The sequence below is a fragment of the Pseudonaja textilis genome, chromosome 12, assembly GCF_049901715.1.
Source record: "Pseudonaja textilis isolate UNSWEBS1 chromosome 12, rPseTex1.2, whole genome shotgun sequence".
NCBI classification, from domain to species: Eukaryota; Metazoa; Chordata; class Lepidosauria; order Squamata; family Elapidae; genus Pseudonaja; species Pseudonaja textilis.
In genome coordinates, this window is record NC_142001.1 from 4033825 (window position 1) to 4059029 (window position 25205).

General features: G+C 43.3%; 1 protein-coding gene and 2 long non-coding RNA genes across 3 annotated transcripts in view; 2 read left to right on the top strand and 1 right to left on the bottom strand.

Moving 5' to 3' along the window:
• Positions 1-25205, bottom strand: part of LOC148124756 (uncharacterized) — an 801081-nt gene that overhangs the window by 272433 nt on the left and 503443 nt on the right. The window lies entirely within an intron of this gene.
• Positions 1-25205, top strand: part of NEXMIF (neurite extension and migration factor) — a 386178-nt gene that overhangs the window by 61427 nt on the left and 299546 nt on the right. The gene's annotated exons all lie outside the window — the stretch shown is intronic.
• LOC148124758 (uncharacterized) lies at positions 19496-23935 on the top strand. The gene is made up of 3 exons (XR_015745009.1): positions 19496-19635; positions 20061-20154; positions 23899-23935. It is a non-coding gene; the product is annotated as an uncharacterized LOC148124758 (long non-coding RNA).

Below are 25205 nucleotides of genomic sequence, written 5' to 3' on the forward strand. Positions count from 1 at the left end.
TTGCTGTCTGCATCTGCTGCCGGAGAACCACAACACCCGAGCAGTTTCTGCCTCGGTTGCCAAGTGTGTGGCCAGAATCTTTGTATCCCAGTTTTCATTTGTCCCATTGCACTGGAGCTACACAGTCTGGGTTGAGAGTCTGGAGCCCCTCAGCAATGGCTTTCCTTCTTGAAAACAGCAGTGGTTAAATTTTCATGAAGCAACGGAGGTGTCCCGACAGAAAGCGCCTCAGTCTCCTCCACTCTCATCCCTGTGAACATCAATTAGTGTTACAAATATGCGATAGCTTCTCACAAAGCAAAGGGAACATGATAGACAGGTCTTTCCACCTTGGAATTGTAAGGGAGAGAGTTGAGCGATGCATTATTTATAGCTCTTGTCTTGTCTCTCCTCCTCCTCCTCCTGCAATCACTTTCATTTTCTCAGCTATACACAAGGGTGCAGGATTGTGTCCCACGGCGACTGGGGAGGGGGCTGTTTATTTCAGTCACAGCTGCATGAAAGAGATGCATGTGTAGTTAAATGCAGATCAGCCAATATCAGTTTGTAGCCATCATGCACTCTTTTTGAGGGTTAGCATTGTGATGTTAAAAAAAAAAAAGGAATAAGTGTTTTTCAAACTTGGCCACTTTAAGATGCATGAACCAGCAGAATTCTGGAAGTTGAATCAACATATCTCAAAGTGGCCAAGTTTGGAAAACACTGGCTGTGAGACATTATGCCCATGGGTGTGTGTGTGTACTACGATGGACTACAGGAAGGAGTTAGTAGGTTCCTAGGAGGGAAGGGAGACAAGAGATAGCACAGTCCCAAGCTGGACGGGAGACAGAGGAGGAAAATAAAGATTGCTACTCCCTAGTATATCTGTTCAGAGGAGAGTAGTAAGGGTTTAGTCTGGCAAGATTCTGTCTGCTGTGTGTAAGCACATAAACAACTGAACTCTGGCTGGATAGTAATATCTAATTTTTGGATTTAGCCTGATATTGGTGCGATAAATTATCAGCCAAAGAAATTAACGATATGAGATGAGGTAAAAAGAAGTATAGCCCACTCTGCAACTAGTATCTGGTGGGTGTCTCCTTTTGGTGTCTCCTTCCAGTAAATCCGTTACCTCACTTCATAAATAACCTTTTGTTATTTCTACTACTTGAAGGCCTCATTAGTTCCATCCAACCATGATTTCTTTCAGTCTTTGCGTACCTGACATCCATTGTTTCTTTCCTGAGATATTTGTGATTTGAACATCATACATTTCCTCAATATGACTGTTCCACCTTGGTCCTTTCTTCTCTGCTGGCTACTCATCTCCTTCTTCAGTCCACATTCATTCACTACCCTGTCATTTTTGAACCTCCCTTGTTTTATCACACACCTCTTGGGTAGGTTCCCCATTCCTGGAGCATTCAACTTCCCTGCTTCTCCTGACAACGTGACTTTGACATCCGGAAGAAACAAAATAGCCATATTTGCTCCACTGAACAAATGTTCCTTCCTCCCTATGTACTACATGCTACTGTTTCAACCAGCATCTTAACAGTTCCTCTGTCCATTTTCAATGTTTCATAAATGTTGTACCCAAATAAACAGATTCACCAGTTTACCTGGTTTTTTTTCCTGTCATTTATATATAGTTTGGAATTCTTGATGCTGCTTTTTTGTAGATTAATTTCAGTGCCATGCTTCTCTTTGGATTATAGAACCCATCTGACATTTGTCGCAAAGCATTTGAGTTCTTAACCAACAACAAGACATCCTCTGCATACCAAAGAACAGATTATACTCACTTCCCTAATTGGCTTACTTCTGATGTCATTATTAGCATTTTTTATAAGATAGATAGATAGATAGATAGATAGATAGATAGATAGATAGATAGATAGACAGACAGACAGATGATAGATTGATGGATGATGCGTTACATGGATGAATAGATAACTGGAGATAGATAGATAGATAGATAGATAGATAGATAGATAGACAGACAGATGATAGATTGATGGATGATAGATGGATGAATAGATAACGAGATAGATAGGTTGGGAGATAGGTAGGTAGATAGATAGATGATAGATAGATTGATAGATAGATAGATGATAGATAGATAGATAGATAGATAGATAGATAGATAGATAGACAGACAGACAGATGATAGATTGATGGATGATATGTTAGATGGAAGAATAGATAACTGGAGATAGATAAGTTGGTAGATAGGTAGGTAGGTAGATAGATAGATGATAGATAGATAGATAGATAGATAGATAGATAGATAGATAGATAGATAACTGGATGGACAGACAGACAGACAGTAGACAGAGACTTAAACAATCAAGGGATCTGTCTCCCCATGTTGGCTTTGCTCTCTGCTCTTAACATTCGCTAACATTTACTAACTGTTCTATTTATTCTTATTCAGGCTTTACTTTTATCATACCCCATGCCAGTCGCATTCAGCCTTCATCCCCATACCTCTTAAAAGTACACCATAATTCCGTATTCTTCACTTTTATCACATTGTTTCTCAAATCAGCTACTCTACAGTTGTTGTAGCTCACAGTCGCCGAGTTTTCAACGACTTGCCAAGGAGTAAAAATGCAGCCTGCACCTCCCTGCCTGGCATTAAGGAGCTTTCTGCTCTTCCCAAACTTGCTCACTGTTGTAGCCTTTTAGTCGGAATTCTGCCAAATGCCTTTCCAGACAAATGATTAGTTGCACAGCACTCCATTAAGCAAGCCAATTTCATATTTTCAGGCGTTTCCCCTTGTACTATCTACACCAACACCTTAATCATTTTCAAGCATTCTCACATATTTTATCTCTTCCTTTTCATATTTTTCCCCTGGGGCACAAACCTTTCGCTTCCCATTCTGCAGCAAGTCACAATCAGCCCTTTACAAGTATCTGGAATCCTTCTGGCTGTTCCACACTTGTTTCAGTCCCAAATCAGCTAGTTGCTTTTGTTTGTAATTTCATTTAATTTCCATTTTTCATGTTTTGATTTTCATTCACTCTCTGGGAGCCCCTTGTTCAGCCCTCTACACATTTAGAAAAAGCATTTTTAAAAATGTCCTTCAAAATCTCTGCCTCTTAATCTTAGCTGTGTTTTTCCTGCCTTTGACCTTATAGCAATAGCAATAGCACTTAGACCTATATACAGCTTCACAGTGCTTTACAGCCCTCTCTAAAGTGGTTTACAAAGTCAGTACCATGTCCCTGTTGGAGTCTGAATCCGAGGAGGAAGATGAACATCTGACAGGGAGTGGGAGTGTGGTTCCGTTGGCTTGTGGAGGAGGCTGGGGAAGGGCAAAGTCCGGCTGGGCAGAGCAGGGGAGAGGTAGAACAAGGGAGAGGAGGTTCAGAGGAAGACCCAGGCCCACCCACTCTTCATCCTAGGGCACTCAGGGAGGAAGAGAGAAATGAGCAACATGGGTTGCATGGCTTACAGGGGAGGAAAGGGCCCTGATTCCCTTCATTAGCCACAGCTGGGAACACAGTTTATAAGAAAGGCAAACTGCGTGCGGCAGGCTGCTGGGAGCAAACATGACTTTATCTTGTATGGACTTTGGTTATCTGCGTTCCTGGCATCTTCCTAACTGTGTTGAATTACAGCCATTCATTCATGTCTGGAACTCCTTCTCCTGCCCTGCTGGACTAATTACCTCCTCTTGCCTTGATTGGACTTATAGTTACAGTTTTTGTTTTGGGCTTGGTTCTCTGCAGCCAAAGGCTGTTCCTGGGCGGGTTTTTTTTCCAGCCAGAAGGTAACCAGGACACTGGGGGCAAAGTTGGAGCTAATAAAGGGACTCTTAACTGACTGTGTTGCCTTTGTGCAACGCCCCTTTGGGTCATCACAATCAGCCTCTTGCCTCCAACAATCTAGGCCCTCATTTTACTGGCCTTGGAAGGAGGGAAGGCTGAGTAAACCTATACTTGCAAATTCTTTTTTTCTCTTTATATACATTATGTAACATCGTCATCATCATTTGATTCAGGGTCATTTTTGTGTATAAATAAAACTCAACTTACACCTACTATTGGGACCAGAGTTAAGTGAGTCCACCTGATTTTATGGGTTTTTCTGCCACAGTGGTTAACACTGCAGTTGTTATGTGACTCACGTAAGTCTGGGTGGGAAGGTTGTCAATGAAGATCACATGACCCAGGGTACTGCAACTAGCATAACATGAGTGTGGGAATGTTGCAATAGTCGTAAGTGGGAGGACTGGTCATAAGTCACTTTTGTTAATGCTGTTTAGGAACGTTGAACAGTCCCTAAATAAATGGTGGAAAGTCAAAGCTACCTACATACATTTTTCATCATCCGTAGCTTTTTCAGTTTGTAATCACACCGTCCATCCCTTTCCGTACTTTTTGTAAGTCCACACACTTCTGTGTGTCATTCAGAAACACGATTCTTTCACTCTGTTCCAAGTATTTCCACATTGTCTTTCCTTCTGTCTACTTCTTACTCCTTCTGTTGGGAGATTTATTATTATAAATTCATTACAGCAGCCCACTCCTGCAGACTCTGGTCACTTTACAAATACAATAAAAATGTTAAAAATGAGATTGCATAAGCAGCCCAGGCTTAAGCAATCAGTCCAAAACAAACCAAACCAAACCAGCTGTCCCACAAACACCTCGCTCCCCAGGTTTCCAACTGGTCTACAGGGGCAGTCCCAAGTAGAGCCCACTGCAGTAGTCGAGCAATGAGGTGACCAGAGGATGAATAACTCCCCGAAAGGGATCTCCGTTGAGAAAGGGATGCAACCGGTACAAAAGAGTAATCTGTGTGAAGGTGCAAGCTTGTCTCTGAGCAGGAGCTGCAAGTTCAAAGACCCCCCCCTCCCCCCCAAGTTGTGTATGTCAACTCATAAAATATTTCTATGGTCTTTTTAGAGTTGCCAAGAGGAAATGGGGGTGGGGGAGCAGTGGGCAGCTTGCATTCCATAAATGTTTTCAAAGATAGCAACTAGGTGATCAAAGTTTCTGCTACGCAAAATTCAAACTGGAGAGCCTGATTGATGACTCTGGGCTACGGATGTGTCCCATTGGAGAATATGAATTAGGATACACCCAGGAGGTGAGAGGAAAACCAGGGTCAAGGGTGACAATGAATGATGTGTCTCGGAGTTGGCTACACCCAGGCAGTGTCGAACATGTTAACTTCCGATAAATCTTCTTTAAGTTTTGAAAATTTGGCTCGAGACTGATGATTTAAATGGGGGTAACTACTGGAGCCCTGACAGTGTACCAATTTAGAAGGGTGAAGGGTTACCTCATAGAAGACCAGTGATGGGATCATCCCCTCCTGGGATGGGGAGGTTTCCAACAGCCATCTGGCAGAAAGTCTATTCTTCCCCATTCAGACCTAAAGAACCCCTGGACACTGGATCATGAAGTCCACAGCTTCACCTGTACAGGTGACCTGTACAGCTTGAGGTAGATGTATACTGATGATTCCAAACCCCAAACTGACCAATGACCTTATCGAAAAGTTTCACGTAGTTGTTATATAGGGGAGAGGAAAGCATCAAACCCTCACCTCCACAGTGTTTCCCCCTCCCCCCCAATTCCAAGAGCCGACCCAGTAGGATACCGTAGTCAACGGTATCCAAAGCTGATGAGAGATCAAGAAACACCAGCTCTACCTCTGATGTTGAATTGTGATCAGCCAATGCTATCTCTTCACTGTGACCCAATCTAAAATATGAGCAAAACAGACCCAGATAATCCATCTTCTCCAAGATCATCTGCAAGGGTTGTCCAACCAACTTCTCTATGGCCTTCCCCATGAAAGGAAGGTTGGAAACTGGACAACATTGTCCAGAGTGGAAGGTGTCCAGTGATGGTCTCTTGAGAAAGGGATGTACCACATTCTCCTTCAAGACTTCCTCTATCAAAGAGGCAGATTCATCCCTTGGTCAGCTCCTGGACTTCTTACTAACCCGGGAGGGTCCAGGAAGTAACAAAGAGATGGCCAAACTAACAGCTAGGAGAACCTTGGCCACGTCCTTGGGCATCTCAGAATCAAATTCACTCCAGGTAACCTCAGAAGACCGTGCCTTGGGCAGCTCACCTAGACATGCCCAGAGCCCACTTCTGAGTGACTGTCAGGATCTTCATCTGTCATATAGTGCGGATATTCCTCACTGTGGCCCTGCAGAGGATCTGGTGGCTCAATTGCCCAATGGGGACTGGGCCACTCTAAGCAGGGCTGCTGGGTGGCTATCATCAGTTGCCATTAAGGTGGAGAAAAAAACAACCACCACGTAGGCTTAAATAAAGACTCGTTCCATGTTTGCTTGGATTGGTGCTGTGGCTTTCTCCATTGGTGCTTCAGGCCACACTCTTTCATTGATGGGTTTCTCACAATCAGAGTCAAATTTTGGGGCTCAAATGGCAGGAGGGATGGACTCTGGTGCCAAAATAAGAAAGGCCAATCCACATTTGTCATCCATCAAAATCCAGGTAGTCCTTGATGTATGGCTTCCATTGAACCTAAAATTTCTCAGTGAGACATTCGTTAAGTGAGCTTTGCTCCATTTCCTTTCCACAGTTGCTACGTGAATCACTGCAGTTGTTAAGTTAGTAACACGGTTGTTAAATGAATCTGGTTTCCCCGTTGACTTTGCTCATCAGAAGTTTGCAAAATGGGCTCACATGACCGTAGGACGCTACAACTGTCATAAGTATGAACCAGTTGCCAAGTGCCTGAATTTTGATCACATGACCATGGGGAGGCTGCAAAGGTTGTAACAGTGAAAAACAGCCATAAGTCACTTTCTTCAGTGCCGTTGTAACTTTGAACGGTCACTAAATGAACGATTGTAAGTCGAGGACTACCTCTAATTTTGCTGCTAGTCTTCATTCGCCTACTGCCTTTTGCAGCGACCATTCAAAGTTACAATGATGCTAAGAAAAGCTCCCCACTTTGTGACCACACTTTGCATTTATGACCGTTGCAATGTCTCCTAAGTCACATGATCGCCATTCATGGGTTTCACAGCTGGTTTGTGAGAAGCAAGTTAATAGTGAAGGTGGAAGTTAAAACCTAAGGCATGGTTGCATGATTTTTGCTTACAGTTGCATTGCTTAGCAAACCAGGTGCCAGTTCGAATCATTGTCACTAAGTGAGGACTATTGGTAAAAATATTTAGAAGCTACATTTACTGAAAACCAGGATGGTCGAGACGGGCTTTACTCTCAAAGAAAGCGATCTGTTTTCTGATGCTGAGAAATGCTGATAATGCTTCTCCCTTCGTTTCCGAGAGCTATGAAATGTGAAACGCAGATGATCCAGTCGGTTTGGGAAGGATGAATTTGGCTATGGGGAAAAAAAAAAATCACATTGAAGGAAGAGGCCCATTTTTTGTGGACATCCACCCACAGTTCCTCATTGGGCTGTGGATTTGTTTGTCTGTTTGTTTTCAGTAATGCAAGTGGGAGAATGAGTACAAATCTCTAGTTCAGCCAAAAAATAAAAAAAAAATAAAGAAAGGAAAAAGAAATCTTAATTGTTTGTGTGATACTTAATAGAGGAACCGAGCTGCATATTAAGAGACATTAAGGCTTCCACTCATTTATAGTACACATGTTTGATAGCTCTGTTGGTTTACACACACATTATAATTTTCCCAGCATGACAATATTGCTAGCGAATAAATGAATTCACCAATCAAAACCATTGACAGTATTAGCATACAGTTTCGTTGTTGACAACTTTATTTTTCCCTTTTGCCATTGGAGTAATATTTGGCAGTTTGCATCTATCCAAGGAGAATCTTCTGACAAGATGCATTTGGTAAAATTAGGTTTTGATCTATAATAATTTAAAACAAAACAAAACCCTCCCCCACTTTCCCCAACATATCGTGGCTCAGCTGCGAAAGACCGATGCCTGGCTGCTCGAGTTAAATCTGTCATATCTGCAGGTACTCCAGCTACACCTCGGTCTGCATCACAATTCCCTTCTCCTCACCTTTCTACTCATAGGTAGTTCAGGTGGCCTTGCCCCCTGCCTTTGCCCCAAAGGATCTAGTCCCCTTTTGCAGCAAAATCACTTAAGGTGCTTAGACTAAAAATATAGTATATTGGTAGTCCTCAACTGACAAGGGTTCAGTTAGTGACCATTCAAAATTACAACGGCATTGAAACAAGTAACTTACGATTATTTTTCACACTTACAACCATTGCAGTATCCCCCATGGTCAGGTGATCAAAATTGAGATGCTATTTATGACGGTTGCTCTGTCCCGGGGTCACTTTGTGGTTGTAAATTGAAGATTAACTTGCATGTGGCTGGAATCATTTAAGGCTCGACTGTCTTGGAGTGAGATTCTTATCACAGCAACACTCCCAGATTTCAGCTCCATCCTTTGATGAGCCAGAACCCATTTTTTTCTCCTTGTCTGTTTTTAGTGTAAGCCTTTTTGGGCAACGGCTGCTTCTATGTGATGCCAAGAACTCTGGGATCCCAAGCGGGATGCACAAAAAAACAAAACACCTAACATTTGTATGGTGCGCACACATGCACACACACAAACACACAAAAAAAACTGAGCAGGGTGTTACAAAATTGCTCAGGTTCTCATTAGAGTATGTGCTGAACATGACCTGAAATGCAAAATCAGTTTGGTCTAGTGGTTAAAGCGCCTGGCTAGAGACCAAGAGATGGTGAGTTCTAATCCTGCCTTAAGCATAAAAGATGGCTGGGTGACTTTGGGTCAATGTCAATCACTCTCTCTCTCAGACCAACCCACCTCAGAGAATTGTTGTTGTGGGGAAAATAGGGGGAGAAAGAGGTATTGGGTATATTTGTTGCCTTGAATTATTTATAAAAAAATAAATAAAACTAAAAAGGATTTTAAAAATTGCAGGGATGATGGAACAGAGCAGCATTCCTGATTTCTGCTTCCTGGGTAGAGAAGACTGGTGAGCAAAAAGGGTTTTTTTTTTTAAAAAAAAAATCTACATGGAAAGCAGAGGAATGTAGAAATTGTACAGAAATCTGAAGGGCTGCTTCCTTGTTCTCCCCACTTTTGGGGTGTCTGCCTTATTCTCACATGTTAGAGTGGCTCTCCTATGTCCCTTGCATTTTTCAAAACCTGCCCTTCCGTGCCTCATGCATGCCAGCAGCTTTGGGGAAGATCCTAAAGAGATTTGCAGTTGAGTGAGAGAATTTGAACTAGGAACTCCCTGGCTCTGGCTCTGGTTTTGCACCCCCCTCCCCCCTCCCCCCGGTGCCATTTGAATTATTTTACATTATCCACCAGGAGGCAGTACGTGACAGGTTACATCCTTACTGGGAATCATCCAATGTCTATAGCTAGATGGTATTCTTTGGGGTTGAAATCCTCTACCAGGAATTGAACTCACAGCCTTCCACACCCAAGATGTTTCTGTATGATGCAGGTCTTGATGTTTGGGGTGTGGCAGGAATGGAGATATACAGGAACAGATAGATAGATAGATAGATAGATAGATAGATAGATAGATAGATAGATAGATAGATAGATAGATAGATTGATTTGGATGGATAGATGGATGGATGGATGGATGGATGGATAGATAGATGGATAGATCTAGATCTAGATCTAGATCTAGATCTATCTGCCTGCCTGCCTGCCTGCCTGCCTGCCTACCTACCTACCTACCTACCTATCTATCTATCTATCTATCTATCTATCTATCTATCTATCTATCTATCTATCACCACGCCATGATGATTATAGAATAACATAATTGTGTGGGCAAATGAAGAGACATGGAAGCATTTGTGGGACATCATCATAAACATGCCATCCTCATTGCCCCCCCGCCCACCGCTAAGGGATGAACAGTCTTCTGAACTTATTCTTGCTTTTGTGGGGAGGTGCCAGTGTGGGGTGGGGGAACAGAACAGTTCCTTCTGGAGAAAAAAAAAAGCAGAGGCAGTTGGAAAGAGATACTTATACCAGCTTTAATTTTAGCACCTGCAAATCTTCATGCATGAGCAACGGAAGCTGTTAATTACACAGGAGTGAGGTCTGTAAAATTAGTTGTCTAAAACATTTACTGAAGAGAGCACAAGCTCTCTTCAAGCAAAGTATTTCTCCTCTGAGCTTCTGAGGGCCCATCTGGGATTCAAAGCAGGCCTTCCTTCCCTGATGCGTAGCTACCTACCAGGAGGAAATTCCACCTTGTTTAAAAAAAATAAAAAAAGATAACCTCAGCTGGGTCCGGAATGCCACCTGTGCCAACTCATGGTTTCACTCCCTTGGCTGGCAGGAGACTCATGTCTCTAGAACTCTGGACTTCAAGGGATCAAAAAGGCCAAGATATTGGCCACAATGACAAAGCAAAATTCAGTTCCTTTTTAGGTGCATTATGATGCAAGGTGCCATCGTCTCTCTCTCTCTCTCTCTCTCTCTCTCTCTCTCTCTCTCTCTCTCTCACACACACACACACACACACACACGGGAACGATTCCCCGATGACAGGTGCTCTTTTCTGAGACAGGATGTATTGCCTGAAAGTGAACTGGGGTGGAATCTGACCAGGTTGCTTGCCTTGCAGATGGTGGGGATGATAGTTGGGCAGCTCAATTGTGCAAAAGTGCACTAATGGGAAAGTCTGTACGCTACAGACATACAGGGAGTCCTCAACTTACAACCGTTTGCTTAGTGACCATTCAAAGGTACAATGGCCCTGGAAAAAAGTGATGCATGACCGTCTTCCATATTTCAAGCAACCCTTGCAGCATCTCCATGGTCACCTGGTTTGTCATGTGCAGCCTTTTGACCTTCTGACAAGGAAAGTCAGTGGGGAAGCCGGATTCACTTAACAACCGTGTTACTAACTTAACTGTCAGCGTTCCAGAAAACCTCCACTCCAACAAATAACTCCGAGACAGGCATCCTCTCAAAAGTTCTTTTTTATTTGGGTAGCAAACCGGCATATCTGGGGGATCCCAAATATGAAAGTCCCGGGCTTCCTTGCAATAAGTAACAATTTACAAATCGACCCCCTGAACCCCTCATTCCATCACATGCCCCAATCACCGTCTGTCCCAACTTGAGACGTCCCCTCACCCAGGTGCAGAGATAACATGACCTTGATTTAGCAGAAGAATGCTATTATGTCTAACCACTCCAAGAAATTCCCCCCTCCCATTTTCCCAGGCCCAAGAATGTGGCACCATGGAAGCGTCTGGTGCTAATATGGCTTCCAAAGCTGACATTAACAACTGCAGTGATTCACTTAACAACTGTGGCACAAAAGGTCATAAAATGGGGCAAAACACTGAACGACTCTCTTGCTTATGAATGGAAATTATGGGCTCAAAATGTGTTTGTAAGTTGAGGACTACCTGTACTTTTTAAGTCATTAAGTTTCAATTTTCCAGCTCTGCAGGGTTTTAAAAAAAATTTTTTATTTTAACCCTGGAATTTGATGGGTTCCACCAGCTCAGAATAAAAAGAGAACAATGGAAGTGGTGTGGCTAAATCCCCCTCCCTTCCCCCACTAATATTTTCTGATGGGAGGATGGAATGGGGGTTTTAGAAATCAGGGAGAGTAATGAAAATTACAGTGGATGCTTAATTGTTTCTGTTTGGGGGGCAAAGAACCAAATCGAAAGAAAAACCTGTTCAAAATCTCCTGCTTTTAGAAGCACTTTCATTAAGCCTGCTTTCAATCCGGAGTGAATTTGCTCAGCGTTTGCGCACTCTTCGGTTCTGAAGGTGCAGAAAATACGTGGTTGGACAAAGAACCAAACGTGGAGAGAAAGAAAAGCCAGCCTGCTTTTGTGTGAGTGCCGAAAGTGGCAAAACAAAGACTTTGGTCGTGAATATTTTTTTCCTCCTTTTCTTTGGCCAGTGCAGTGGCTGCTGGGTACATTTAAGGAAAGGGCTCTCTGCTGCTCTTTGACAACATCTTGCTTTGTTTTGGAATCCTGCCTTTCAATATTTGCTTTGGGTCTGGAACAATAGTTTCAGACTCTTTCCAAAGGATTAAAGCCTCGGGGTCATCTGCTGGCTGAAGGTGGCCTTCCAGTAGCTCTTGGGTTCTGTCCAACAGGCATGCTTGCAGGGCGTGGGCTGAAGAAATATTTGAAACCCAAGAGGGGCAACGATTTTGCCTCCCTCTTAGAAATGCCCCGGGAAAGAGCAAACTTGCGCTCTGGCAGTTTGCCTCGTCATTCCCTGTGTATTTAACAAGGCTGCAGGTTGGAACAAAATCAAAACAATCAAGGATTAGTTTAGATTAGATTAGATTCAACTTTATTGTCATTGCACATGAGCACAGGCAACGAAATGCAGTTAGCATCTAACCAGAAGTGCAAAACAGCAATGAAGTATAAATATATATATATATATACAGATATACAAAATATATAACTATATGTGGATATACAGAATATCTATGAATATACAGAATAGATATCTATGGAAGGAATATATACGACTGTACAGAGTGTTTATGAACATATTGAATATAAGTATAATGCACGGAGAGTTTATACAAGATATATATTATCAGGGGAAGTACCAGTGTGTGTGTGTGTGTGTGGTGGGGTAGACGAGTTGAGGAGTTCGGTAAGGAGACCACTGTGTGGTAAAAGCTATTCCCTAGCCTGCTGGTCTGACTGCAGGCACCTGAACCTCTTCCCAGATGGAAGAAGGCTAAGCAGTTTATGGGCTGGATGGGAGGAGTCCTTAACGATGCTGTGGGCTTTTTGCAGACATCGTTTCCTCTGAGTGTCCACAATGGCAGGAAGTGGGATCCCTGTAATACGTTGGGCGGTTTTCACCACCCTCTGTAATGCCTTCTTTTCTCTAATGCTGCAATTTCCATACCAGACTGAGATACAGCTAGTTTCGGTGGGTATTTTAGCCTGCTTCACCCAACATGCCAAGCGGTGTTTTGTAAACCACGCATTTGTGGCTTGATGCTGCTGTCCAAACCCACTCAATCAATAACCTATGTTGAAATATAGTCTGAGGTTCAGGTTAGCCCACATAGCCAGCTGGGATTCTGTGGCATGTCAGTCAGATCGAAGCGTGACTAAGGCTGGACGTAACACAACAAAACTCAATTGGTTTCCAGTTTATCTGATTTCCAGTTGTCTGCCTTACGTCCTCGTGATTTTGATTCTAATACATAGTTTCTGTTATTGTAATTGGTTCATTTTACACTTGGTTTGAATGCAAAGGCAGGCACAAATAAGAGATAAAGGTACTTGCAATATTCCAGATGTGCTCCCAGCATCCCTTTCACCATGCTGGCAAAGACTGTTGGGCCTGTTGTCCACAACACTTATTGGCTGTACTTCCCACCCTAGTCTCATTTGTGCTGATCAAATGAATATTTCTAAGTTTAGTCAAGGTGAGAGTAGAAATGCTTAAACCGGTTGGATGTTAGCTGTTCACCATTGCTAGAAACGGGACTGATTTTAGTGGGCACATCTGGATGACCTGGTCTGGCCCCAGAGGTTAAGCAGGATCAAGACACAGTTCATGGATGGGAGACAAACAGGAAATCCCAGGGCAATAGGCTGGGCTGGGAAGTTGAAAAACTGCTACGGAGGAAAGCAGCAGCAACTCAATTCTGTAAGATTTTCAGAAGGAGGAGAGCGGGTGGAGGCACAGCAAACCCAGGGCATTCAGAGATGTTTCCCCATTATTTTTAAATACTGAATCCAATTGGATATAATCTGTACAAAGTTGGGGGTTTCATTCTGTGCCAAATTATTGCCTGGTTTTATGTAGTCCAGTGTTTCTCAACTTTGGCAACTCTAAGATATGTGGACTTCCACTCTCAGAATTCTCAGCCAGAGAAAATTCAAAGTTGAAAACATAAAGGTAGTTGGATGCGTGAATAGTAATAGCACTAACACTTAGACTTATATTTTATTCATTTGTTTGTTTATTTATTTATTAGATTTGTATTGCCGCCTATTCGCATATATATATATATGTGTGTGTGTGTGTGTGTGTGTGTGTGTGTGTGTGTGTATACACCGCTTCAGAGTGCTTTAAAATTTTCTCTAAGCAGTTTACAGAGTTATCCTATTGCTTCCAACAATCTGGCTCCTCATTTTACAACTTCGGAAGGATGGGAGGCTGAGTCAATCTTGAGCTGGTCAGGATCGAACCCCTGGCAGTGGGCAGAGTTAGCCTGCAATTCAACATTCTAACCACTGTGCCACCAGGGCTCAATGGTGTGTGGTGTGAAGCCAGACATTGTGTTTACAAATAAACAGTTACGCCTTATTCAGGAAACGGTTGTTGGTCAAGTCCTGGCTTAGTGCATATGTGAAGCCAGCTCTTTTGTTCGCTCTGTTTACAAAAACCACGTCATTTTTGTAAGAGAAGAAATGGCAGAACCCAGGGGGTGGAGTTAAAAGAACAATTAGCCTAGATTCCTTACATAGCCACAAACTTAGTACAGACTAAGTACAACCCCCTCCTCGAATTCCATTGACCCTTATGTAACTTCAAACAGGTGCTAACCTTTAGTGGAGAGGATTCTTGTGCATTCAAGCAATAAATCAGTTTAATTGGACATTTATGTGTGGATGAGATCTTTTGCCCTCGTAGTTTTATTTGTTTTTCCTAGCGATTGCTTCAGCTTTCTTCTTGACTGTGGTCTTGTGGGTGGGCGGGGGGAGGAATCAGACGAGCCTTGGCCCAGGGACCAGGGATGTTTGGAGGATGCGGTTAGAAAGATGAAGGTGGTGATCAAAGCTTTCGTTGCGGCTGTCATCGTGATCTTTTTGACCTCACCCTGCAGGCACCCCGGATGGGACGATGCAGGCTCTGGAGATCCAAAACCAGTGGCTCTCCTCCCCCTCCCCCTCTTCTCCCCCCTCCCCCGCCGATGGATGGGAGGATAATCATTTGTCGGGCTTCGTGAAGAACGATGGACCCGGACTGTGAATGCCTGGAGCTCCTTTGCAGCCAAGCAGCAGCAATGGGAATTGGGTTCCACGTTAATAACCTTATTCCTAATTAAAATTTATTGAATGCAGAGAATGTGGTAAGTGCTTAACAAAGCCCGAGTCAAATGCCGCCGTGCATCATTTCCCTCCATAGATGGAGATAAATAGACAGAGGTGAGCTTGAAGAAAGAATTAGCAGGCAGCAGTAAGGCAGGGCCGGACAGCAAGCAGGCGGCTCTCTTTCTGCAGTATTGGAACACGTATGCTCAGGGATCCAATCAGTTGCTTTAAGACTGCCCTGTCTGGGTGTTGCCTGTGTGTGTGTGTGTGTGTGTGTGTGTGTGTGTGTGTGTGCCATCACTGACATTTGAAAAGAGGGAGAAGGAGAACCCAGCGTGGGACTGTGGGGTTCCATCAGTGGCTTCATTGCTGGTACCTGAATGCTTGGTGGTCCAGAGCACCAGACCACAATTGGTGGTCCAGCTTTTGTAACCGAAAGTCCCCGGAAACCCTGGGATGAAGAGTCTGAAGAAGATAGAATCACAGGGATTTCCAGGTCTTCTAGTCCAAGAAGGGACCAGGTAGAAAGGTGTGAAGAAAAAAGGCATAGGCGTGGCCTTCAGGCAGCTTGGACTTTAGTTCCCCACCGCCACCCCAAGATTAGTGACCAGGAATTAGTGAACCGGGAACCCGGCTCTGCAGGAGACGTTGCCTGGAGAGCTTCTGTAACAGGACGCCAAGCTTTTGAGGTCTACTAGAACTCCCAAATCTCCTACTTTGTTCAAGGAGCTGCTCTTCCTTTGGCTGAGCACCCAAAGCATCATGCTAATCAGAGCTGCATTAGGTTGATAGCATTATGGAAGCGCATTAGGAAAACTTAAAAAGATTGGACTGACTGAAAATTAAAGATCCATCCCAAGATAAGATCAAGATAGGCCAGCTCCACGTTGCTGTCAAGAAAACAACACAGCACTCTCTGTGAAATCAATAGGAATTGAAACGTTTGGTTCTGAGTTAAAAAAATGAGTGGGGGGTCACCTCCCCTGCCTCCCAATGGTATGACAGACCTTGAGATCAGATAAGGGAGGGCATACTCCACAGTTGCCTCATGGATGGAGAAGGAGGCCCAGAGCTCCACCCACCCCATCAGCTTCTCAGGCTGTAAAGGAGATAGTGAGAGATTTGTACTTTCAGACTTGCGAGACTGATGGCAGCCTTGCCAGGCAGATGAGATAGGAAACATTACCAGATAAGATACTTCTACTTTATTTTAAAGCTTCATTAACAGAACCTTGCAAGTACAAATCTCCCAGCATCTCTACACCGTGAGCATCTCTACACCGTGAGAAGCTGGGCCCCCTTTGCACCTCACTTCTGATCCTCTTTCTCCACCCATTATGCAGCTGCAGGCCAAGCCCTCTCTTATCTGACTATTCCCTGGCCTCGCTCTCAAGGCCTTTCTCACATACCGTCACACCCCTTCCAAGCTCTGTTCAATTCATTCGGCAACCTTTCAAAGTTATACCGGTGCTTTAAAAAAAAAAGGGATGCGCAGTCCTAGAAGAACTGGCCACCACAGCAACCCCACAGTCACGTGATTTCAGTCCAGTCACTCAGTGTCTGGTTCACAATTACATCCCCAGGAGTCCTGGGCACATAAGGCCGTTTGCAACTTTCCTTGTTGGCTTCCCACAAGGAATATCAATAAAGAAGCCAGTAGGGAAGATTGCAAGTTCCTCCTGAAAGTTGCTCCTACTGCTTTTTCTCCTGAGGAGCCTGCTACAGGTTTTAACTCCTCCTCTCGCACGCACACCCATTGCCCACAATCCATAACGCACAGCCACTCGCAACCCCCCCTCCCCGCCATGCTTCCTAGGGCCTGCCTGCAGTGGCCCCCAGGGTGGCAGTACACACTCCATGCTCCTTGCCTGGGACTCCCGCCTCCTGTTACTTAACAGCCTGAAATCCTTCCTTAATGACGGTAATGAAGGCAGCCAGGATTGTCCTCACTAAATGACGCAGTTATGCGATACGCTCCACAGCCTGATTGTTTAGCGGCAGAATTCCAGTCCCAATTGCTGTCACAACCCAAGGACTACCTGGATTTTCCCCAGCATTTCTTCATTTCGCTCTGTGATGTAGGGCAAGGCTGGATGTTGCCTGTTTTACTGTTTTGAAACTTTGATTTTTACCTACGTATCCCCCAAAGGGGAAAAGGGGTTTCAGGTAAATGCAAACCTACCTTTCTGCCTTCCCTGTTCTTTCATATGAAGAGAGAGGGGAGGGATGGAGAGGAAAAATGAAAGCTGAGAGTCACAGAGAAGCCAGAGGGACAGAGGCTGGCTACGGTGATTTTGAAATCCGTGGCTAGATTAGGAAGGGATTGTTTTATGAGGCATCACCTCCCTCCTGTTCCCACTTTTGACAGGAATGTTCCACTGAATCACCTACAGTCAAAAAGGACTTTCCTGTTTTATTCAGACAGTCCAGCTGAAAGCAAAATGGCATCGAAAGGGATCTTGGCAGAAAAACCAAACTCTTATGCTTAGAAAAACCACCAGGGTGCATTTTTTCACGTTTGCTTTTTCATTATTTTCATAGCAGTTTTATTCTGTGGTTATCACTTTACTGTTTTTGCTGATAGACATGCTTAGTTCTGTTTTTCCTTTCCTGTGAGGCCCCTTGATGGATTTTACTTTTGACAGAAGGAGAAAGTATAAAGTATCAATCAAGTAAATAAAACATATTAGACGCAATAAATTTTGGTCTTTTATGTATCAACAATGCAAATGCAAAATGAACAGTTATGGCTCTTTCATATATCGAGTTACCTATGTGTGAATAGGTCTGAGAAAAAACGTTTCTGCATGCAACATCTGGTTTGCCACAGTGTTTCATCTCAACAAAGTCTAAATGTTGAGAACTTGTCATTTTTCAGGTCTTACAAAAGATTTCTGACATGTATTTTATCCTGATATGCTTGAAATATTTTGATTACATTTACCTCATTTTCATATTGTGGCTTCCAAAAGATACTTCTCTTCTTCCTAAGACGACGCTAGTGTTCTCAGTGTATGTTTTAACTTACAGACAAGTGTGAATTCTCTTTGGAGGATAAAAAAAATGGCACTTTTGATCTTGGTAAACAGATCAACACAAATTGGTTTCCTATGTCACCTGAATTCCTTATGTTTCCCCTCTGTGATTTTCAGTTTTATAAAACAGATGGTTTATCATCTAAAGTTTTAAATCAGAGCAATTTGTCGTGAATTCGTATGCTGGCTTGTATTTATTTTCTTTGCGGAGTAATTATATGGCTAGAATCCTAAGTTTCATTAACAGAGGGATACAATCAAGATCAACGGAGGTACTACTACCCCTCTATAAAGCCTTAGTAAGACCACACCTAGAGTACTGCACCCAATCTTGGTCACCACACTATAAAAAAAGAGGTTGAGATTCTAGAAAGAGTGCAGAGAAGAGCAACCAGGATGATAAGGGGAGTGGAGGCTAAAACATACAATGACTAGTTGCAGGAACTGGGCATGGCTAGTCTAGTGAAGAAAAGGACCAGGGGAGACAGGAAAGCAGTCTTCCAATATTTGAGGGGCTGCCAGAGAGGAGGAGGGGGTCAACCTGTTTTCCAAGGCACCCAAAGGCCAGACAAGGAATAATGGATGGAAACTGATCAAGGGGAGATTCAACCTGGAATTAAGGAGGAATTTTCTGACAGTGAGATCAATCAACCCATGGAACAGAAGTTGCTTTCAGAAGTTGTGGGAGATTCATCACTGGAAGTTTTCAAGAAGAGACTGGACTGCCATTTGTCAGAAATGGTGTAAGGTCTCCTGCTTAGGTGAGGGGGGGTTGGACTAGATGACCTACAAGGTCCCTTCCAACTCTGTTAAATTTAAAATCTGTTAAATTTGATTTGCTGAACATTTTTTCTTAGCTTCCAGAATAGTGAAGAGCAAGTATGAATAAAATAATAATGGGTGTTCTTATCAGCATTGTCCCATTATGGTATATAAGAATGGGGAGAGGAACAGTAGAGAGCTGTGGGGGCCCAGTGGTTAGAATGCAGAACAGGTGTCACTTTTTTCAGTGCTGTTGTAACTTTGAATAGTCACTATGAACAACTGTTCATTTAGTGACTATTCAAAGTTACAACAGCACTGAAAAAAGTGACATGACCATTTTCCACACTTATGACCACTGCAGCACTGCACCATAGTCCAGATTACAATTAGAATTAGAATGGAATTCTTTATTAGCCAAATGTGATTGGACACACAAGGAATTTGGTTTTGGTGCAAATAATCTCTGTCTACATAAAAGAAAAGATACATTCATCAAGAAACATAAGGTCCAACACTTAATGATAGTCATAGGGTACAATAAGCAATTGAACCATACTAGGAAACAGTCAATATAATAAGGATACAAGCGACAAAGTTACAGTCCAACAGGCACAAGTGGGAGGGGATGGGCAATAAGGAGTGATGAGAAGATTAATAGTAATGCAGACTTAGTAAACAGTTGGACAGTGTTGTGGGAATTATTTGTTGGCGTTCGGGAAAAAACTGTCCTTGTGTCTAGTTGTTCTGGTGTGCAGGGCTCTATAGCATCGTTTTGAGGGTAGGAGTTGAAACAGTTTATGTCCAGGATGTGAGGGGTCTATAGGTATTTTTACAGCACTCCCTGGAAGGCAGGTGGGTAGCCATTGTTTTTTCTGCAGTCCTAATTATCCTCTGAAGTCTGTGTCTGTCCTGTTGGTTTGCAGAGCCAAACCAGACAGTTATAGAGGTGCAGATGACAGACTCAATAGTTCCTCTGTAGAACTGGATCAGCAGCTCCTTGGGCAATTTGAGCTTTCTAAGTTAGTGCAGAAAGAACATTATTTGCTGTGCTTTTTTGGTGACGTTTTTTGATGCTTGGCAAGTGTTTCACCTTTATGATGGTTACAGTATCCTGGGGTTGCGTGACCCCCTTTTGCGACCTTCCGACAAGCATAGTCAATGGGGAGGCCAGGTTCCTTTAACAACTGTGTTCCTAAGTTAAGAACTACAGTGATTCACTTAACAACCGTGGCCAGAAAGGTACGCAAAACTCACTTAACAAACATTTCCCTTAGCAGCAGAAATGTTGGGCTCGATGGTGGTCATAAGTCGAGGACTACCTGTGTCCCAAGGAAGGAAAGGAGGCGGATTCCAGAAGCGACAGGAAATGAGGTGAGGCTGAGGGAGGCTAAGGATGGGTGGGCTCGAACTCCTGCTGTTTTCCAGCTGCTGAAAGGGACAGCATTGCGTCTGGGTGCTTGGGCAGCATCGGGTTGAGGAAGGCTTATAACAGAGGTCCCTGCATGATGTGGGCCATGAACACGGCAACCACACCAGCGTGGACAAAACTCTGCCAGTTTTTCTATGCAGCACCACTTGAATCCTACAATCCACAACCTTTAATTTTATGTTGTACATAAAAAGGGAAATGGAGCTGATAGAAGAGAATATTTTAGCTCAGGGTTGTTTTCTAGCAGACGTTTCGTGACCCAACTATGTAACGTCATCAGAGTTAGGAGGGAGTGGGGTTTGCAGAATGATGCAGATGGAAGAGGAGGAGGAGGAGGAGGAGGTGGAGGAGGAGGAGGAGGAGGACTGTGGTGTCCTTGGTACTCTTTGAACTTGGCTGTTTTTCATGACCCAACTAGGCAACATGATCACTGCTAGAAGGAAGTAGCGGACTTCGCTTTCTGTTTATGTACCGGTAGCTTTCTCTTTCGTTGTTGGTTGCCAAAGATGGAGCTCCAATCAAACTGTCACAATTGCCCTCTTGACTTTTTTTCACCGCATCCTATGGACATCCTTGTCCAATAGCCAGATATAATTACCCATAATCACTGTCATTGCTTTGCACATTATGTTAAGCCATAGTCTGCAGCCAAATGAGGAGCGGATGTCACAAACCATTGCTTACAAGTTCACATCTCAAGTTAAACCCAAACCAGCCAGCCACCTGGGCAGGCAGGCCTCTCCCTCACCCTGGCAGGAGGGAGGGTGTTAATTGACTGGGGTGGGAGTAAAATGTGCCCCCCTAAGTAGCTGAGGGGCTCAGACGGTGTTACCTTGGGGGTAAGTGCCTCTTTTGTGAACCAGCTGCTAAACTGGTTTTGTTATTCAGGTCCTCCCGCAACTGAAAGACAAACCTGGATCTGATGTTGTGAAGTGAAAGCCAGGCAGTGGGGGGAATAATTAATGGAGTGAAAATGAACAAGTCAGATAGACTCTTTTATCCTTCATAGAGAAAGCAGTTAAAGGTCAATCCCATTCTTTGTTCGCTTTCTGCTTAATATTTCCAGGGGCTTTTCCATCAAGGTATTAATTAAATGAGAACAAAGGCTCTCCGTTTCTCACACGTGTGAGAGGTATTTCTCATTCTTTTTCTCTCTCTCTCCCTCCCTCCCTCTCCCCGCTCCTTCCTTCCTTCCTTCCTTCCTTCCTTCCTTCCTTCCTTCCTTCCTTCCTTCCTTCCTTCCTTCCTTCCCTACTAGAAAATCTGCAAACTTTTTTGAGCTGAAGTTGGGCTTGGTGTGAGGCTTCTCTCCTTCTCTGGAGGCTTTGCCGGGATGTACTTCTTTGCAAAATGGCTTTTAATAAACTGGAAAATATGCCATATTTGCCCGAGACCCTCACGCCTCCCTGTAATTATTCCTGTATTACGGTGGCAGAGAAAAGGCAAAGGGGCAAGGGGACTGGCAATTACCTTGTCCGTAGTTTTGCATAAGAGGCCTTTTGATGTCTCTGCGTGATTTAAATGCACTCTCAAGCAAGCCAGTTCTCCCCACCCCTTGCCTGAAAAATGGGGCTCTTGTGAACAGCAACATTCCTTTTCAAACGTTTGCGCATTTTATGCACGCTTCTGGATTTAGTTTTGATTCGTTAGAAATGTTACTGTGCCAAACAATTTGCCTAAAAAAAAAGTCTGCAACCATATAACGGCATTAATAATATAATGGAACTTCAGGATTAATCATAATAATAAGTCGGGAAAAGTGTGCGGCATACAGCTTGTGGGTTTCTTTCAAAATCCTTCGCCAGCTGTGGCCATAAGAGAGGTCTGTATTTTCTTCTGGGGAACAAAATAATTAATGTCTGTTCATATTTAGGTACCTGTAAAAATCTAATCATGACAGTACAGTGTGTCTAAGCAGATTCTCAGCCATCCAGGTCATGGTTGTCCCAAAGGTATTTTTTCAAAAGGCAACTGGACTTTCTTGGTTTTGTCCTTGAAGACATTTTGCTTCCCATCCAAGAAGCTTCTTTAGAACTGATAGATGATGAGTAGTTTCAGCAGTGCCTCGGCATTTAAAAGACAAAGGCCACTCTTTTGAAGACAGCAAAGTCCACATTTTGGACAGAGGGGACTGCTGGTTTGAAAGAGGGGCCAGAGAGGCCATCTGTGCCCAAACTGAATGGTTCTGTCTCAACAGAGGAAGAGGGATAGGACATAATGTATCTCCAGTCTACAACACAGACCTTTCAAAGGCTCCGCACCCATTTGTATTACTCAGGTGACCCTGAGGACCCAGACGTACCTCCAGGAGGCCTTAGCAACTTGCTAAAAGAATGCAAATGACCAGCTTTCTGCAAGGAGTATAAACCCTTCCATTCCCCACCATCCAGTCAAAGAAAAACCAGACAGTCCAGTTGCCTCTTGAAAAAGTATATTTGGGACTACTGGAATCAGTGGTATAAAAATATTAAACAAATGTATTGTCCAGAGCAATATGATTCTGAAATGGGTAATTATGCAGTTCATCTGATTGAATTCTTCACCAAATTCTTCAGATTAGTCAAATTCAGAGATGAAATATAGTCTATGTATCTGCTGCTGAAGTTATCTGCTAAAGAAGAAGTGAGGTTGAATCTCAGGAGAGATTGACTTGGCACCTATCAGCACCTAATTTTGAGAAAGCTAAGCAGGATGCTTAGTATTTGGACCAGAAGTAATTAGGATAGCCCATAACCTTAAGCCAGGTTGAGAAGCTGAGAAGATACTCCAGAAGGAAGGAAGGAAAGACAAATGTTGTATTCTTGTCAGCATAAACATGTCAGCGTAAAGTCAACAGGAGTAGAACTGAGCTGAAGGGAAACTATGTAGTTTTCATGCAATAAGCCTGGTGCATTGGGACAAACCCTTTTCAGAATTCCTAGCGAGACTGTAGTCCCAGCACATCTGGAGGAGAGACCGTGTTGGAGATATTTGATGTAAAAGAACATAATTCAGCTTAAAACTTCACACCTCTGTCTGGCACGTCTCATTGCTATTGTTACAAGTCACGTGAGCCATTGCTTCAACCAAGGCAGAGCCTCACAAAAATAAACCTTGTTTCTCTCTGGCCTCCCTTTCCCTGTGCATTTGTGTATTGACAGTTTCACAGTTTTGCTTGCCACGTAGTAAGATTGTGCTGTATATAGAGATACTGCAAAAAATATGCGTCTTTTGTTTTCATTTATTTTAATTTGGGCAAATGTAACTCGGGGCCAGATACAGTATATCAGCTGTGTCTCTCTTCTCAGTAGCCAGCCACTGAGTAGGACAAGGTGGAAGGGAGAGAGTCCCAAAAGATTTGTTGAATGCTCTCGACTTTAAAAGAAGCCAAGTAAGGACATAGAATCCTATATTCTGGAGATGGAGGGGCCACCTTCTAATTCCACCTTCTGCAGGAATCCAAGTTAAACCTTCCCTAATTTAGCCTAATGAGGAAAAGGCTTAGACATGACATGATAATCATCTTCCAGCACTTAAGAAGGCTGTCGTAGGGAAGAGAGGGTGGATTTATTCTCCAAAAGCACCAAGAAGTCAAGACAAAAACTAAAAGGGTAAAAGCTCATCAGAGGGACATTCAACCTGGAAATAAGGAGGATTTTTTTTGACAGTGAGAACAATTAATCAGTGGAACGGTTTGTCTCCTGGAGTTGTAGGAACTTCATCACTGGAGGTCTTCAAGAAAAGATTGGACCAACTATTTGTCTGGGATGATGTAAGGACTCCTGCCTTGGACAGGAGTTGGACTAGAAGAACTCCAAGGTCATTTCCAGCCCTAGGAATTTAGGTAACTAAAATATTTCCCACCTACAACCAAGATACTCCCAATGTAAGTTACCACTATCTTCACTGACTCTTCACTGGTAATGAAGGCGAGTGCAGGGGGTATTTATAAAATGGTCTCCTGAATCCATACTAGTCTGGGAATAATTCTATAAAGCTTTATCCAGCACAGCCCCAAGTTATCACAGCATCAGGGACACCACCTAATTCTGCTCATCCTTTGAGGACCCTGAAAGAAGAATTAGCAACTTTATGGCTGAGGAATTCTGGGAGTTGAAACCCACAAGTCCTAAAGTTGCTGAAATTGGAGACCCCTGGCTTATGATTGTGCTTCTTTATGATTTTGGCATTCAGGAAGACCCTGAAAAACTTGCCTTTTAGCTGATGATCATCGGGGTGATCTTTTTAAGCTATGTTTTAATGATATTTCGATCTATATGGGTTGCCATTTCAGTGGGATATTTTATCTCCATGTTCAATTCGACACCTTCCAGATTCTTCCTTGGAATAAAGTTGCCAGATGTGATGATCAACTACAGGGAGATTTGAAGTCAAGTTCTGCAGGAAAATTAGATTAAAAAATCTGATCAAAAAAGGCATTTGGCCACTGGAACCACCAGTCCAAAGACTTCCCTTTACTTGAGAGTATGCAAGCAGAGGTGGGCAGCTTCCACTTCATAAAATCATAGAATTGGGGAGAATCAAGTCTGGAAAAGGAATTACATTTGGGTTTACACAGAGGCATAACAGGTCATCTTCAGGGTTTTGAACTGAGTCCAGAAGCCTATTGGTAAACACTCTTAACAACTACAATGTGTTATTCTGCAGGAGTAGAGTTCATTTGCCTACAGACTTGCTACAGATTCCAAAGTTGTCTTCAAAGACAGCCCCGAAATGAGTACATTGCACTAGTCCAGCTTGGTTTACTTCTATAAACTGCCCAGAGTCACCCTGAGTGGGTTGAGTGTTCATATAGATTTTTTAATAAATAAAAATAAATAAACAAAAGGTTTCCTGGTCCAGAGCCAAACATAACAGGTGCGTCATCTGAATCTGAGCAAAGGTTGCCTGGCCAGACTTTTGCTACTATAAATAAGGAGTCATGGGTTCAAGAAGACTCCTGCCAAAACCTGGGAAGCAAAAATTGTATTAGGCTTCGTGAATGCCACTTTAA